Consider the following 18,451-nt stretch of genomic DNA (forward strand, 5'->3'; position numbering starts at 1 on the left):
ACCAGGGATTTGGTGGCAAGATCCTTCTGGTGGCCTTCCCTGTCACGAGATGTGCGAGTCTTTGTGCAGTCATGTGACATTTGTGCTCGGGCCAAGTCTTGTAGTTCTCGGGCTAGCGGACTGCTGTTGCCCTTGCCTATTCCTAAGAGGCCTTGGACACACATCTCGATGGATTTTATTTCAGATCTGCCTGTTTCCCAGAAGATGTCTGTCATCTGGGTGGTCTGTGACCGTTTCTCTAAAATGGTCCATTTGGTTCCTCTGCCCAAGTTGCCTTCTTCTTCTGAGTTGGTTCCTCTGTTTTTTCAGAATGTTGTCCGATTGCACGGTATTCCTGAGAATATTGTTTCTGACAGAGGTACCCAATTTGTGTCTAGATTTTGGCGGGCATTCTGTGCTAGGATGGGCATAGATTTGTCTTTTTCATCTGCTTTTCACCCTCAGACTAATGGCCAGACCGAGCGGACTAATCAGACCCTGGAGACATATCTGAGGTGTTTTGTCTCTGCTGACCAGGATGATTGGGTTGCTTTTTTGCCATTGGCAGAGTTCGCCCTCAATAATCGGGCCAGCTCTTCCACCTTGGTGTCCCCGTTTTTCTGTAATTCGGGGTTTCACCCTCGATTTTCCTCCGGTCAGGTGGAATCCTCGGATTGTCCTGGAGTGGATGCGGTGGTGGAGAGATTGCATCACATCTGGGGGCAGGTTATGGACAATTTGAAGTTGTCCCAGGAGAAGACTCAGCGTTTTGCCAACCGTCATCGTCGTGTTGGTTCTCGGCTTTGTGTTGGAGATTTGGTCTGGTTGTCTTCTCGTTTTGTCCCTATGAGGGTCTCTTCTCCTAAGTTTAAACCTCGGTTCATCGGCCCTTATAGAATATTGGAGATTCTTAATCCTGTTTCGTTCCGTTTGGACCTCCCTGCGTCCTTTTCCATTCATAACGTTTTTCATCGGTCGTTATTGCGCAGGTATGAGGTGCCTGTTGTACCTTCAGTTGAGCCTCCTGCTCCGGTGTTGGTTGAGGGTGAGTTGGAGTACGTTGTGGAGAAAATTTTGGACTCTCGTGTTTCCAGACGGAGACTCCAGTATCTGGTCAACTGGAAGGGTTACGGCCAGGAGGATAATTCTTGGGTCAATGCATCTGATGTTCATGCTTCTGATCTTGTTCGTGCCTTTCATAGGGCTCATCCTGGTCGCCCTGGTGGATCTGGTGAGGGTTCGGTGCCCCCTCCTTGAGGGGGGGGTACTGTTGTGAATTTGGATTCTGGGCTCCCCCGGTGGCCGCTTGTGGAATTGGACTTGTCATCCTCTTTCCTGTTTCACCTGGTTCCATCAGTAGTGGGTGTCGCTATTTAAGCTCATTTCTCTGGTGGTTTCTTGCCGGTCAACAATGTTATCTGATGCCTCTCAGTGCTTGTTCCTGCTTCTGACAACTACTAGATAAGTTGGACTGTTGTCCATGTTTCGTTTGCCTATTTGTTCCAGTTCACAGCTGAAGTTTTGTTACTGTGTCTGGAAAGCTCTCGTTGATCAGGGATTGCTACTCTGGTGTTATGAGTTAATGCCAGAGTTTAAGGTAATCTCTGGATGGTGTTTTGTTAGTGTTTTTCTGCTGACCATGAAAGTATACTATCTGTCTTCTGCTATCTAGTAAGCGGACCTCAAATTTGCTAAGACTATTTTTCCTGCTGCGTTTGTTGTTTCATCTGAACTCACCGTCATTATATGTGGGGGGCTACTGTCTGCTTTTGAAATATTTCTCTAGAGGTGAGCCAGGTCTTATATTTCCCTCTGCTAGCTATTTAGGTCTTAGGCCAGAGCTGGGCATCTAGCAATAAATAGGAAATGCTACCTGGCTATTTCTAGTTGCGCGGCAGGCTTAGTTCATGGTCAGTATAGTTCCATCTTCCGAGAGCTTGTCCCTCTATAGGCTTGCTATGATCTCTGCTTGCAGAGATCATGACAGGACGCCATGTTGCGTTTGGAGAGCCCCTGATGTGCCTAAACATTGAAACCCCCCACAAATGACACCATTTTGGAAAGTAGACGCCCTAAGGAACTTATCTAGATGTGTGGTGAGCACTTTGACCCACCAAGTGCTTCACAGAAGTTTATAATGCAGAGCCGTAAAAATAAAAAATCATATTTTTTCACAAAAATGATTTTTTCGCCCCCAATTTTTTATTTTCCCAAGGGTAAAAGAAGAAATTGGACCCCAAAAGTTGTTGTACAATTTATCCTGAGTGTGCTGATACCTCATATGTGGGGGTAAACCACTGTTTGGGCGCATGGCAGAGCTCGGAAGGGAAGGAGCGCCATTTGACTTTTCAATGCAAAATTGACTGGAATTGAGATGGGTCGCCATGTTGCATTTGGAGAGCCATTGATGTGCCTAAACATTGAAACCCCCCACAAGTGACACCATTTTGGAAAGTAGACCCCCTAAGGAACTCATCTAGATGTGTTGTGAGAGCTTTGAACTCCCAAGTGTTTCACTACAGTTTATAACGCAGAACCGTGAAAATAAAAATTCTTTTTTTTCCCCACAAAAATTATTTTTTAGCCCCCAGTTTTGCATTTTCCCAAGGGTAACAGGAGAAATTGGACCCCAAAAGTTGTTGTCCAATGTGTCCTGAGTACGCTGATACCCCATATGTTTGGGTAAACCCCTGTTTGTGCGCACGGGAGAGCTCGGAAGGGAAGGAGCACTGTTTTACTTTTTTAACGCAGAATTGACTGGAATTGAGATCAGACGCAATGTCGCATTTGGAGAGCCCCTGATGTGCCCAAACAGTGGAAACCCCCCAATTATAACTGAAACCCTAATCCAAACACACCCCTAACCCTAATCTCAAATGTAACCCTAACCACACCCCTAACCCTGACACACCCCTAACCCTAATCCCAACCCTATTCCCAACTGTAAATGTAATCCAAACCCTAACCCTAACTTTAGCCTCAACCCTAACTTTAGCCCCATCCCTAACTTTAGCCCCAACCCTAACCCTAACTGTAGACCTAACCCTAGCCCCAACCCTATCCCTAGCCCTAACCCTAGCCCTAACCCTAGCCCTAACCCTAACCCTAACCCTAGCCCTATCCCTAACCCTAACCCTAGCCCTAACCCTAACCCTAACCCTAGCCCTAACCCTAACCCTAGCCCTAACCCTAACCCTAGCCCTAACCCTAGCCCTAACCCTAACCCTAGCCCTAACCCAAGCCCTAACATCACAATAAAGTGGCAGATCGCCGATCTGACACTTTGCTGTGCACTGTGTCAGATCGGCGATCACACAGCACAGCAGGGAGGCTTCCCGGCGCCTGCTCTGAGCAGGCGCTGTGAAGCCACCTCCCTGCAGGACCTGGATGCAGCCCCACGGCCATTTTGGATCCAGGGACTGCAGGGAGGAGACACTCGGTGCAAGGTGAGCACATCGCCTTGTACCGATCGTCTCAGGGAAGCACGCAGGGAGCCCCCTCCCTGCGTGATGCTTCCCTATACCGCCGGCACACTGCGATCATGTTTGATCGCAGAGTGCCGGGGGTTAATGTGCCGGGGGCGGTCCGTGACCGCTCCTGGCACATAGTGCCGGATGTCAGCTGCGATAGACAGCTGACACCCGGCCGCGATCGGCCGCGCTCCCCCCGTGAGCGCGGCCGATCGCGCTGGACATACTATTCCGTCCTTGGGAAGTAGGGCCAACCCCACATGGACGGAATAGTACGTCCGATGACAGAAAGGGGTTAATCCTTATATGTACTTACCCTTTGTATGTTAACATATACAAAAGTGTACGCACTCATACTATTCAATCATACAATTCCTTTAATTTTGTACTTTGCAATAAAATTGCGTTGTATTGCAAGTATTAGCCTTCTTTTAAAGCTGTTTAGCGTTAAAAACTTGGCTAATAAAATTGCCAAATTCTCCTGTAAATATTTCTGCAAAGAGGGAACATCATACCATTTAAGGATAAAAAAAAAGTTGATCGTCCTTCAATGTAGTGCACCCTGCTCTCAATATATTTTCGGGATTTCATCATTATCATTTTAAAAGGGTTTGACAGCTTGAAGTTTCATGGTACACAATTTTTTTTTAAAGTAACAGTCTTTTGTCTCTAATCACGTCATTCAGAAAGCATTGTTGGGTATTATTAAAATCTTAACTTAAAACAGACATCATTTTGTGTCACATTAGAAAACTTTATAGTCTTGCAAGGATTTAAAGTATTCGGTTTCACTCGCTTTTGGACTAATTGGTGATATTTTTATCAGCCACAACTCTGAATTTTTAGCAAGTTTTCCTGGAAGAGATACAGATTCTTTCCTTTTTTTCCCTTGCAGTCAGTTCTCCTTAACTCTGTGTGATTTTATATGTGATTTTTTATTTGAACATTGAGAAATGGATTTGGTAGGGGAAGAACGCACTTTTCTGACATTTGAAAAAAATCTTTTTGAACCATGCCTTGCTTAATGGCCACCATCTTGCAATGCCTACAGTTTAACAGTTCAATAAATGCTTTTCTTTTCCATCAGAAGACAATTTCAGGGAAGCAACATTATTTTTTTTTATCTGATACAATAACAGTCGAAAAAAAAATAATGGTCTTCAAGTGTTTCTGTGGAGAAAACGAACACTTTGCATGGAGGTGTAATTTTTTTGGCGTGGAAATGCCATTTACTTTGATATGTTGGAAAACTTGCACTAAATCCCCACTAATAATCACTTGGGTAGATTAACTTAGACCTTTTATGTCTATCATTGGCGACTTCTGGATGTACAAAATGCATATTGTGAAGTGGATTTTCATGGGCCCATCCAGTATATAGGTTCCAAGACGTAATGGGGTGCATATGACTATGCAGCAGGGCTGGCTTTGCTGCCAATGTGTGATACAAAGGAGTACGGGAGTACAAAATGCATATTGTGAAGTGGATTTTCATGGGCCCATCCAGTATGTGGGTTCCAAGGCTTCTTGGGCTGCATATGAATTGGTAGCAGACCTTGCATTCAATGCAACATTTTTTCAGGAGTCCCTTCTGAACATCTTATGAAACGGGTATTGTGGTGTGTAGTAATTCTTGGCAGCCCATCCACTCACGGCATAGGCTACAACAGATTAGGAGACCCACAGTTTAACAATGGCCCTTTAAGAAGATTAATGTCACCTGATGCACCAGTAAAAATAGATTCTGTGACTTTAAGAGTCCCTCCTTCATAAATGAAACAAGATGGGCCTGCTTATGTGTCACACACCACATGGCCAGCTAGGATTGTTACTAGAGTTGAGCGACTTTTACTTTTTTCGGATCGAGTCGGGTTTCGCGAAACCCGACTTTGTCAAAAGTCGGGTCGGGTGAAATCGGCCGATTATTGCGAAAAGTCGGGGGCCGACTGAAACACGAAACCCAATGCAAGTTAATGGGGAATCAAAGTCGGCAGTGAGTGGAGGACAGGAAAACACCTACAATGCCCATTTTAATGCCAAAAACATCAATTCTGATTACTTAAGCTTGTCAATCTTAATTTACTTTATAAGAATAGTTAGGCATTGAAAACTGGGGGTCATTTGGCTAAAGTTGTGGGGGGGTAGGGCTGGCTCAAGATTTTCGTGGGCCCAGGAAACGCGGAACAAGTCACGGCGGTAGAGCAGGGAGAGGTAAGTATTTCAACTTTGCAAGTGCTGTGATCCTGAGCAAGCAGGGGGGCCCACTCGTTGGCACTGGCACAGGGCCCCTCATTGTACGGCGGGTGGCGCCTCCCACTGGCAGAGACACTTTTGCGTACTATGAGGGGCCCTGTGCCAGTGACGTCGCCAACGAGTTTGCCCCCCACCTGATGAAGGAACCTGCACTTTCATCTGCACCTTCCTCTTTGTCCCCGTGTAAGGTGGTATAGTATGCGGGAAGGGGAACCTGACTTTCAGCAGGGTCAGATTCTGGCTGTGTAGAGTGCAAGGGGAATGTAGCTGTCTGGGTCAATGTACCAGCATACTCATCTAGCAGTGGCTGGGCTATGGGCAGGATGAGGAGGAAACACAGATATAGGCCCAAATAATAAAGTAGGCTAAATGCAGTTCAAAATTGGTAACAGGATTAAACAGTCAGCATTGCTTTGTTCAGTGGAGGAAAACTGTAATGAGTGGCAGACACAATTAGTAGGCCCAAATAATAAAGTAGGCTAAATGCAGTTCAAATGTGGTAACAGGACTAAATAGGCGGCATTGCTTTGTTCAGTGGAGGAAAACTGTAATAAGTGGCAGACACAGTTAGTAGGCCCAAATAATAAAGTGGGCTAAATGCAGTTCAAATGTGGTAACAGGACTAAACAGGCGGCATTGCTTTGTTCAGTGGAAGAAAACTGTAATGAGTGGCAGACTAAGTTAGTAGGCCCAAATAATAAAGTGGGCTAAATGTCTGCCAAAAAATTGTTCATAAATAAACAGGCGACATTGCTTTGCTCAGTGTCGGAAAATTGTAATGAGTAGCAGACTAAGTTAGTAGGCCCAAATAATAAAGTGGGCTAAATGTCTGCCAAAAAATTGTTCATAAATAAACAGGTGGCATAGCTAGGTACAGGGGTGGGCTCCTCTGCTGAGTAGCAGACAGTGGTAGTAGGCGCAAAGTATTAACTGGTCTAAATGGAGGCCAGGGCCCCTGTATATTTTAATTATTATTTATCATTTCAACAAATTTGTATTGGCAGTGCCATTGAAGGATTTAACAACACAGACTACACAGTGGTGGAGCAGGGAGAGTTAAGTATTGCAAGTGGTAGAGCACTGTTCGAGCTGGGGGGAACACTCTCTCGTGGGCGGCGGTACTGGCACAGGGCCCCTCATATTACGACGGTGTGTCTGACGTTGGTTGTGCACCACCACCATCAGAGACACTTCATTGTATTAGGAGGGACCCTGTGCCAGTGCCGTCGCCCAAGAGTGGGCCCACCCACCTGTCCAGGCAAATGGCACTCGCACGGGTGCTTGTGCCAGGTGGTGACCATGGCCCTGTGGGGGGAGTCAGCCCATTTAGGGAGGTATAAAAATGGCCTATGGTAGGCATTCAGCAGCTGCAAATGGAGGAATTGGAGAAGTCAGTAAGAGGAGGCCAAAAGCAAAACATTTTTCAGGCAAGCTACGTGTCAGCAGGGGAAGGTGGGGCAAAAGAATTTGAAATCCATGATTGGTTCATTTTAATGAAGGTTAGATCATCAACATTTTGGGTAGCCAGACGTGTCCTTTTTTCGGTCAGTATTGAACCAGCAGCACTGAAGACTCTTTCTGATAGCACACTAGCAGCAGGGCAAGCGAGCTCCTGTAATGCATATTCTGCCAATTCAGGCCAGGTATCTATTTTAGATGCCCAGTAATCAAAGGGGAATGACCTGTGAGGGAGAACATTGATAAGGGAGGAAAAGTAGTTCGTAACCATACTGGACAAATGCTGTCTCATGTCACTTTGAATCGATGCAGCAGTACCTGTCGTGTCAGCGGTCATTGCGAAATCACTCCACAACCTGGTCATAAAACCCCTCAGTCCAATGCCACTTCAGATTTGTGCACCTCTAACACCTCTGCCATGTTTCCCCCAACGGCTCGTGTGAGAACCATCACCGCCGCTGTGTGCTGGGAATGCCTGAACCAAACGGTCTACAAGAGTTGCTTGTTTGGTAGCCAATATTTGCTCAAGGTTCTCATGTGGCATGATATTTTGTCATTTTCCTTTATATCGTGGATCCAGGAGGCAGGCCAACCAGTAATCATAATCGGTCATCATTTTGATAATGTGGGGGTCCCTTTTTAGGATACGCAAGGCATACTCAGCCATGTGGGCCAATGTTCCAGGTGTCAATTCACTGCTTGTGCTGGGTTGAGGAGCACTTTCTTGCAAATCAACATCACCTGTGTCCCGCAAAAACCCTGTACCTGACCTTGCAACGCCACCGGTTTCTATTGCCCCCTGAGAAGCATCCTCCTCCCATAAATATTCATCCCCATCATCCTCCTCCTCCTCTTCGTCCGCCACCTCGTCCAGGAGAGTTCCCTGAGCAGACAATGGCTGACTGTCATCAAGGCTTCCCTCCTCCTCGGCTGCAGACGCCTGCTCCTTAATGTGCGTCAAACTTTGCATCAGCAGATGAATTAGTGGGATGCTCATGCTTAAGATGGCACCTTCTGCACTTACCAGCCATGTGCATTCCTCAAAACACTGAAGGACTTGACAGAGGTCTTGTAGCTTCGACCACTGCACACCAGACAACTCCATGTCTGCCATCCAAGTGCCTGCCCGTGTATGTGTATCCTCCCACAAATTAATTGCAGCACGCCTCTGTTCACACAGCCTCTGAACCATGTGCAGTGTGGAGTTCCACCTTGTTGCAACGTCGATTATTAGGCGGTGCTGGGGAAGATTCAGCGATCGCTGATGGTTCAGCATACGGCTGGAGTGTACGGGCGACCAGCGGATGTGCGAGCAAAGTCTTCGTACTTTCAGGAGCAGGGCTGGTAACCCCGGATAATTTTTCAGGAAGCACTGCACCACCATGTTCAAGGTGTGAGCCAGGCAAGGTATGTGTTTCAGTTCTGAAAGGGCTATGGCAGCCATAAAATTCCTTCCGTTATCACTGACTACCTTGCCTGCCTCAAGATGTATACTGCCCAGCCATGACTGAGTTTGTTGCTGCAAGTACTCGGCCAGTACTTCCGCGGTGTGTCTGTTATCGCCCAAACACTTCATTTGTAACACAGCCTGCTGACGCTTACCACTAGCTGTTCGATAATGGGACACCTCGTGTGCAACACTGGCAGCTGCCGATGGAGTGGTCGTGCGACTGCGCTCTGTGGATGAGCTTTCGCTTCTGGAGGAGGAGGAGGAGTGGCGAATGCCTACAGCCAACTGTTTCCTAGACCGTGGGCTAGGCAGAACTGTCCCACTATGGCTGTCCCCTGTGGACCCTGCATCCACCACATTAACCCAGTGCGCCATGATGGACACGTAGCGTCCCTGGCCATGCCTACTGGTCCATGCATCTGTTGTGAGGTGCACCTTTCCACTGACTGATTGCCTCAGTGCATGGACAATGTGGTCTTTGACATGCTGGTGGAGGGCTGGGATGGCTTTTCTCGCAAAGAAGTGCCGACTAGGGTTGAGCGACCTTTACTTTTATGGGATCGGGTCGGGTTTCACGAAACCCGACTTTTTCAAAAGTCGGGTCGAGTGAAATCGGACGATCCTATAAAAAAGTCGGGGTCGGGGTCGGCCGAAACTCGAAACCCAATGCAGTGCATTGGGTTTCCAATGGTTCCCAGGGTCTGAAGGAGCGGAAACTCTCCTTCAGGCCCTGGGATCCATATTTAAGTGTAAAATAAAGAATTAAAATAAAAAATATCGCTATACTTACCCTCTGACGGGCCCTGGTACTAACCGGGAACCTTCCTTCCTTAGAATCAGCCTTCCAGGACCTTGCGGTGACGTCACGGTGACGTCGCAGCTTGTGATTGGTCGCGCGGCCGCCCATGTGACCGCTCGCGCGACCAATCACAAGCCGCGACGTCACCGTGACGTCACCGAAGGTCCTGGAAGGGCTGATTCTTAGGAAGGAAGGCTGCCGGAAAGAAGCAGGGCATGTCCGAGGGTGAGTATATACCTAATAGGAATATATTCACCCTCGGCTTCGTTCCGGCAGCCTTCCTTCCTAAGAATCAGCCCTTCCAGGACCTTCGGTGACGTCACGGTGACGTCGCGGCTTGTGATTGGTCGCGCGAGCGGTCACATGGGTGGCCGCGCGACCAATCACAAGCCGCGACATCACCGCGACGTCACCGCAAGGTCCTGGAAGGCTGATTCTAAGGAAGGAAGGTTCCCGGTTAGTACCAGGGCCCGTCAGAGGGTAAGTATAGCGATATTTTTTATTTTAATTCTTTATTTTACACTTAAATCTGAATTCCGATACCAATTCCCGATATCTTAAACATATCGGGAATCGGTATCGGAATTCCGATTCCAGATTCAGAAGATCGCCGACTTCATGGCTGACCCCACACAGGGGTCGGGTCGGGTTTCATGAAACCCGACTTTGCCAAAAGTCGGCGACTTCTGAAAATTGCCGACCCGTTTCGCTCAACCCTAGTGCCGACTGGGTAGGTCATAGCGTGGTACTGCGTAGGCCATCAGGTCTTTGAAAGCTTCGCTTTCAACCAACTGGTAGGGCATCATCTCTAATGAGATTAGTATAGCAATGTGGGTGTTCAAACCCTGTGTATGCGGATGAGAGGATGAGTACTTTCTTTTCCTAACGAGAGTCTCTTGTATGGTAAGCTGGACTGGAGAGCTGCATATGGTGGAACTAGCGGTGGTGGTGGTGGACAAGGCGGATTGAGAGAGGGTTGGTGATGGTATTCTTGATGTTGGCCTACATACAGTGTTTCCTACCAATAACCTTGTGATTCCCTGACTGCTTTGGCCTTGCAACGATACCTCCACATTTGCTGCTGGTGGTGTCCTAACCGGTGGGCTCACAGTGAGGGAAGCAATGTAGCGTTGCTGACTACCTTCATTCTGAGCAGGTGCACCAACGGTACGGGACGTTTGGTAGTTATTCCAGGCTTGCAAGCGCATGCTGGTTAAATGTCTAAGCATACACGTTGTATTTAAATTTTTAAGATTCTTCCCTCTGCTAAAGGTCTTTGAGCATTTCTTACAGATAACTTTTGACTGATCATTCGGATCATGGTTAAAAAATTGCCACACTACACTCTTCCTACTATGGAATACCTTTTCAGGCATTGCACACTGTGCTACTTTCACGGGATGGCCACGCTGTCCTAAAACTGTTTTTGTTTTTGACAAACGTTTTTGGCCTGATACGGGCCTGCCAGATGACAGCTGTTGCGATGTAGATGGGTGCTGCGGATCATCTTCCTCTGCTTCTGAGCTACTGGCAGCGGCACCCTCTTCCCCCAATGGCTGCCAATCTGGGTCAACAACTGGGTCATCTATCACCTCCTCTTCAATGTCATGTGCACCTTCCTCTGTGTCACCGTGTAAGGTGCTATAGCGTTCGGGTCGGGGCACCATAGTCTCATCAGGGTCAGATTCTGGCTCTGTACACTGCGAGGGCAATGTAGTGATCTGAGTCAATGGAACAGCATAATAATCTAGCTGTGGCTGTGCATCAGTGCACTCCATGTCCGATTCATCTTGTAATGGGCATTTAAAAATTTCCCTTTCTAACCCAGGCACGGTATGTGTAAAGAGCTCCACGGAGTAACCTGTAGTGTCGCCTGACGCATCCTTCACTTTTGGTTTGGGTCAAGGACACAAGGAAACGTCTTGTTCCTGACCGGGGGCATCCACTGACGATTCGCTGCTTTTATATTTGGAACTTTCTGAAGAGGAGGCGAAAGAGCTAGAGGCTGAGTCAGCAAGGAAAGCCAAAACTTTTTCCTGCTGCTCCGGCTTTAAAAGCTGTTTTCCTACTCCCAGGTAAGGGAGCCTTTGAGGCCTTGTGTAGCCAGATGATTATGCTGGCTCAACACCTCCAGCCTTAGGTGCTATTGTGCTTTTGCCACTACCACCAGATGCACCACCACCACCATCAGTTCCAGCTGTCAACCGCCGCCCACGGGCTCTTCTACCAGACTTCCTCATTTTTTTGAAAATCTAACCAAAATAACAACCATTATATGGTACTGTAAAACAAGGTAGAAGGTGTATATAAACTTGTTGAGAATTTAAATCTCCCTTTTTTTTTTGGGAGACTGAACCAAAACTCAGGCCCTGTGCATAAAACAACACAATGCAAGTGGCACAAAGTGGCTGGCTGATAAACGACAAACTAACAGGACTGAAGTATATCCACTTTGTGAGAATTTGAATCTCACTTTTTTTGGGGGGAGACTGAACCAAAACTCAGGCCCTGTGCATAAAACTACACAATGTAAGTGGCAGAAAGTGGCTGGCTGATATATGCGACAAACTAACAGTACTGAAGTATATCCACTTTGTGAGAATTTGAATCTCTCTTTTTTTTTGGGAGACTGAACCAAAACTCAGGCCCAGTGTATATAACAATGCAATCTAAGTGGCAGAAAGTGGCTGGCTGATATATGACAAACTAACAGGACTGAAGTATTTCCACTTTGTGAGAATTTGAATCTCACTTTTTTGGGGAGACTGAACCAAAACTCAGGCCCTGTGCATAAAACTGTAGTACAATTTCAATCTTCCTACAATGATCTCAGGACAAGTATGGCAGCAATAAAAAGGACTGCTGCACACAAAAGTGTTGACAAATAAACAAGGTAACTGTACAGAAAGGAGCAACAGGATTTTTGCTTTTAAAAAAGCAGTTGGTTTGCACAGCAGCGTGCAAACAGCAATGCAGCTATCAGGGAGCCTTATAAGGCAGCCTAATAAGCTACAGAGCTGATGCACAAAAATATAGCCTCCACTGTCCCTGCAAAAAAAAGGTGGTGTTGGACAGTGGAAATCGCTACAGCACAAGCAGTTTGGGGGTTAATCTTCCCTCCCTAACTATATCCCTTCTTCTGATGAAGCTGCAGCAAACTCTCCCTATGCTAAGATCGGCAGAAGTAAGATGGCGGTCGGCTTTATAGCCCCTGTGATGCCGCAGAAAGCAAGCCAATCACTGTCATGCCCTTCTCTAAGATGGTGGGGACCGAGACCTATGTCATCACGCTGCCCACACTCTGCGTCCTCCTTCATTGGCTGAAAAATGGCGCTGAAAGCATCTTACGAAACGCGACTTTTGCGCGCAGATCGCCGACCTCATGGCCGATCCCACACTAGGATCGGGTCGGGTTTCACGAAACCCGACTTTGCCGAAAGTCGGCAATTTTTGAATTTGTCCTATCCGTTTCGCTCAACCCTAGTTGTTGCAATTACATTTCCCAGTGAATGCATTTGTAGTGGTTGAAAGCAATGTCAAAGTTGAAAATGCTTCAAAAACACTGCATCTGAACTAAGCCAAAGTAGGGGAGGAAATTTTCGGTCTGGGGTTAATTATTTGGCCTTACAGGCAAGTCATTAACCTGCAAAGGATGTACCTTAACATATTTCCCAGCAAAATCCATTTTGGTTTCGTTTTAGTGTGTTTTTTGTTATTTGAGCAGTTTCCATCATTTTCAGATGTTTTTAGACCTTAAAAGGACCCCGGGGGGGGGGGGATCGCGGTAAAAATACTCGGGTCTCCCATAGACTTACATTGGGCTTGTCGCTCTGGTCTAGTACCCGAGTATTCCAATCTGCTCGACCCGAGCAATGAGCACCCGAGCATTTTAGTGCTCGCTCATCGCTACTCAAGACCCCTTGTCCCAGTGTCAATGGATCCTGAAATGCCAACCATTCTTATGCCGGCTAAGAGTTTCTCGTGGTTCTGCAAGGAAGAAGGAAATGGCGACAAAGTAAACTGAACTTGAAAGAAGGAGACATTGTATTAATGAAGGAAAAACACACTCAAACGATTTACTGGTCTATGGGAATCATTACAAAGGCTTTCCCTAGTGAAGACTGTAAGGTCCGGAAGGTGGAGCTGAAGATCCTTAGGAAAGGCGAACCTAAGACTTTTCAGAGGCCAAACGAAAAGTTCATATTGGTACTACCGATCGAGTACATTCCGGTAGGATAAACTATGAACAGAACACTGCACTAGTACTTGCCCATTGGATTACAGTTGGGTCGGAGAGAGTTTCGCCTAGTGCAGTTTCTCCGATCCGAAGATGGGTTTCCTTTGGATTATCTCAGGAACTGACTTAGAGACATTCATCTATCTCATTTGAAGTAGTTATTATTGCATTGCATGCATGTTTTTGTTTGGTTTTCATTTCTAGGTTGTGGACTTTATTTCAAGGACATTAATATAGTGAAATCCCTTACAGAATTTCAGACAGGGAGTGTGCTGTTCCATGTGTGCTGTTCAATTTCTATGTATTATTTTCATGCTGTGTATGGTATCTGTTATATTTTACTCTGCTGCCACCTAATGGACTTTTTCCATATGGCAGCTTGTTATTCATTAATTTTATGGGCACGCCTTTCACTTCTGGTTCAAGGGTCATGTCTTTTTCTTCCTGCTGGCAGCCATTTCATTTTAGTCTGCTTGCTGTTGTGAGGACACATTTGAACCAGGTTTAGGAATGCATCAGTCTTTCGACCACTCGCTGTCACAAATACACTTGCTGTACTTGTCTCTACTCTGGAGAAGTTACTGTATAACCATCGTACGCTGTATGTCCAGATTTACAAATAAACAAGTCTGGATTGCACAATCCCTGGTGTGCATTATCTCTCTGGACGCTGAACAGCATTCGTCCTGTCTGCCCTGCATCGAGGACAGGGAAGGTAGGATCTCACATCTTGATTAAGGGAGCTTAGTCTCCAGAAACGCGTTGAGATTCTTACACATATGGTTTGTGCTGAAGTTTGTATCCTAAATGTTTAAGTTTGTGAATAAAGAAAACTTTTTTTCACGGATTTGGTGAAGCTGGACATTTTTTTCTTTAGGATCTGACAACCCCTATTAATCAACCACACCTCCATTCGCCTCATGTGGGGACAGAACACTATTTGATGAATCGGCCCTTATATGACATGTTAGTCTAAATCATATCAAATGTATTATTTTAGAGTTGAATTGGGAAAATATTGTTATGGTTTATATTTTATACATTGCTTTGATTGTGATTTTAACAATTTATGTTTAATATCTATGTGTTTTTGTGTGCTCAGCACAGTTCTGCTTTCAGCAATAAGCTGAGAAGTTGCTTAAACTGTTTAGACTGGATTTTGAATGTATAGATATTGGAACATGTGCCTCCTGTTGATATGCTGACCTGTACTGTAAGGGTACTGTCACACAGTACCATTTTAATCGCTACGACGGCACGATCCGTGATGTCGCAGCGATCGTATGATTATCGCTCCAGCGTTGTAGACTGCGGTCACACGTTGCAATCACGGCGCTGGAGCGATGCCGAAGTCCCCGGTAACCAGGGTAAACATCGGGTAACTAAGCGCAGGGCCGCGCTTAGTAACCCGATGTTTACCGTGGTTACCAGCGTAAACGTAAAAAAACCAAACAGTACATACTTACATTCCGGTGTCTGTCCCCGGCGTTCTGCTTCTCTCCACTGTGTAAGCGCCATAGCCGGAAAGCACAGCGGTGACGTCAGACGTCACCGCTGTGCTCGCTTTCTGGCTGGCCGGCGCTCACACTGCAGAGAAGCTGAGACGCCGGAGGACAGACACCGGAATGTGAGTATGTACTGTTTGTTTTTTTTACGTTTACGCTGGTAACCACGGTAAACATCGGGTTACTAAGCGCGGCCCTGCGCTTAGTTACCCGATGTTTACCCTGGTTACAAGCGAACACATCGCTGGATCGCTGTCACACACAACGATCCAGCGATGTCAGCAGGTGATCAAGCGACGAAAGAAAGTTCCATACGATCTGCTACGACGTACGATTCTCAGCAGGATCCCTGATCGCTGCTGCGTGTCAGACACTGCGATATCGTAACGATATCGCTAGAACGTCACGAATCGTACCGTTGTAGCGATCAAAATGGTACTGTGTGACAGTACCCTTAGTTCCTCTTTTTCAAAAAGACAATAAAATTCTCAGTGATGTTGAATCTCAGTCAGACAGGCTCTGTACATAGACGTTTGTATATTGTGGCTTTGTCTCCATGACCAGTCAACACCCTCATTTACTCAAAATTGGCAAAAGTGTTGAGACCCCATGTGTCATCTCCAGAATCTCTCCCTAAACAGGGGGTTTTCTATGACAATGTAAGCTGGATTTTTTTGTGAAAACTACAAAGAAATTAAGAAAATGAATAAATTTGCAATTTTACCTTCTCCCAATGCTTCTCCCTCTCACTGGATATGGCGGTGCACAGGCTTAATTGTAGCATTTGTTTTAGAAAATGTGATTGTCCTGTGGAGGTCATCTGTAGTCCTTCAGATAAACCAGGTTACATCAAAAGTAAAAGAAAATAGATGTAAAATGGAGTGTTCATATGAACAGATCATCCAGCCGTTCACCAAGGCAATGTGCTGTGCACTGAACTGCAAATAACTGATGCAAATACTATACCACAGTCTCCATAGCAAGTACCTAGTGCTAACGTACCACGGTGTCTCATGACTATGACCTATGGTAAAAATTAATTGTAGTAGGAAAGGAAAAGCAAATATATAATGTTTGTCCTTTGGTGTCACGCATGACCAGACAAGCAAATCATTGCTTTGTAATGCTCTACAGATAGACTGACCAGAGGCTGTATATTTGCTATGTTATATAATATCAAAGGCAGTCGGTTTCTTGTCAAACAGGAGGGTCAAGTATGCATGAAAGCTACTTGATGTGTCATTCGGAGAAACAAATTATTGTGTTGGATAACCCTAGTCCATTTACCAAGAGTTCAGGAAATGTATTGTAGCACCACATGAAATGTTCTTCATTGACACAGATCATTAGAGTAGTATCCTAATGCGCTTTTTCTGACAATGAAAGTAAAGTAGAATTTAAATAGGACCTTTCTGCGTATTTTTTGTACATTAAATCTGAGTGCCTACTTACAATTCTAGATGAAAAAGCACAAAGTACATTAGGGTCTTATCCAAGTTACACAATTGCATTATGCTCACCTAATAAGGTTGGGTGTAGTACAACCACCAGTACTGCGAAAATACCAGCTGCTGTAGCGTCTATGAGTGTGGGCGAGAGATAATCATGGGAGTGGATTAAATCTGCGCTGCTGATTTCTAATAAGGGTCCAAGAACTAGGATTGAGTAAATGGTTTATTGTCAATGCATTTCAAAGTCAATATGACTCCTTCCTCAGGATGACCACATGTAAAAAACATTTATCACAGGCGGTTGTCCTGATGAAGGAGCTAGATTGACTTTGAAATACGTTGATAATAGATTACTTTATTCAATTCTCGTTCTTTGATCCTTATTGGAAATCAGCAGTACAGATCTATTCCCATGGTTATCTCTTACCTACTTACAATTCGTACTGCTCCACTGATTATGGAACAGTTATTCTTTTTTTATGCGCCCTTGTGTGCTAAAGTTATGTTACCCTGGAAATAAAAAAGCTGACTTCCTATTCAACAAACTGGGTATATACCACAGAACTTCTCTATTGATGCAGCAATGTTTTGATCCACCAACATCAGAGGTTTACCATATCCCATGGATTTTCCCTGGCCTTCACCATTTAACCCCTGTACAGGGGTCTTGACTTAAACAGGGGTCTTCTGGGCTGGGGACATTGAATAAGCTCTGTTTGGGGTTACAGACTGGCAGCAGTGATCAAGAAGCTGGGTCAGGACCATGAGGGCAGAAAAAGTACAAAATCAAACTATGCAAGGATAACGTGGTGCAGGCAGTAGTCACATGTGAGGCACACATCTGTTGCGCCCCGGCATGCTTCATGAAAGTGGGGGTTCTGGCTGAGCGTGTGAACTTGTGCTGTTAGGGTGCTACGCTCATGTAGGCCTCATGTAACTAATGTTGGTGCTTCGCCAGGATCAGATGTTTCAAAGTTCAATGAGGGAGACCACCATTCAAAAATGAACAGTTTTGGTTGAACAGGAACTTGGTAGGGAATATATACATGAGATAGTGGATACACAATCTTATGACCTTTTCCTTTTCAACTCAAAGCATTTTCCACACAGTTTCCTTAGTTCATTTGTCTTTTGCTTTCTATGGCCACTGCTTTAACTTTACAGTCCTGCTTAAAAAGTGTCCTTTGCTCGCAATGCGATTCTGCGTTTTCATTCCCCTTAGGGTACCAGAATGGCCAAACTTTCCTTCAAGCTCTCTGATGCTCTGAAACTCCCACCTGGAACAATCTATACATCTGTCGCACTCAGTCCCGTCCAGGCTTGTTACAGTGTGAGCTGTGCGACAGATGCATAGACAGGCTGAATACATTTGAGAATTCTCTAACAAACAGGCAACCCCCACATGTATTCAAGCTGTCTTGCAGTCTCAAAACATGCAGCTGCGGTGACGAAAACTAAATCTCCGAGCACGCCAAAATCCTTGGAGACCACCCGAGCATTCTCGGGGAAACCCAAGTAACGAGTATACTCGCTCATCACTAGTAGTCAGTTTAAATTAAAGAGTAACCTTTGTTTTAATTTTTTTCATAAATAAATAGCACAGGTGAAAATAGGATTTTTAATGTCTCTTATTGGAGAAATCTGGTTAGGATTAGAGCTGCAGTGACAGAGGCTTGGAAAGAGCATCCACATACCTAAAGCACTTCAGCCTCATTTGCATATCAGTTCAGTTGCCTTACCTCTCAGAAATGGAGGAACATACTGATTAGGTAAAGGTATTGCTGGATTTGTAAGAGGTGCATTCACAAATAAATAGTTTACGAGGTTAAATCATTCTGACTGATTCCCT

At 45.6% G+C, this 18,451-nt stretch overlaps 1 long non-coding RNA gene across 1 annotated transcript in view; it reads left to right on the forward strand.

Annotated features, from left to right (window-relative positions):
• The first annotated feature begins 14,113 nt into the window (after positions 1-14,113).
• LOC143773683 (uncharacterized) overlaps positions 14,114-18,451 on the forward strand; it is a 32,073-nt gene continuing 27,735 nt past the window's right edge. Inside the window, exon 1 of the long non-coding RNA XR_013215301.1 lies at positions 14,114-14,361. This is a non-coding gene — a long non-coding RNA (uncharacterized LOC143773683). The remainder of the gene's footprint in view (positions 14,362-18,451) is intronic.

Source organism: Ranitomeya variabilis, chromosome 5 (assembly GCF_051348905.1).
Source record: "Ranitomeya variabilis isolate aRanVar5 chromosome 5, aRanVar5.hap1, whole genome shotgun sequence".
Taxonomy (NCBI): Eukaryota; Metazoa; Chordata; class Amphibia; order Anura; family Dendrobatidae; genus Ranitomeya; species Ranitomeya variabilis.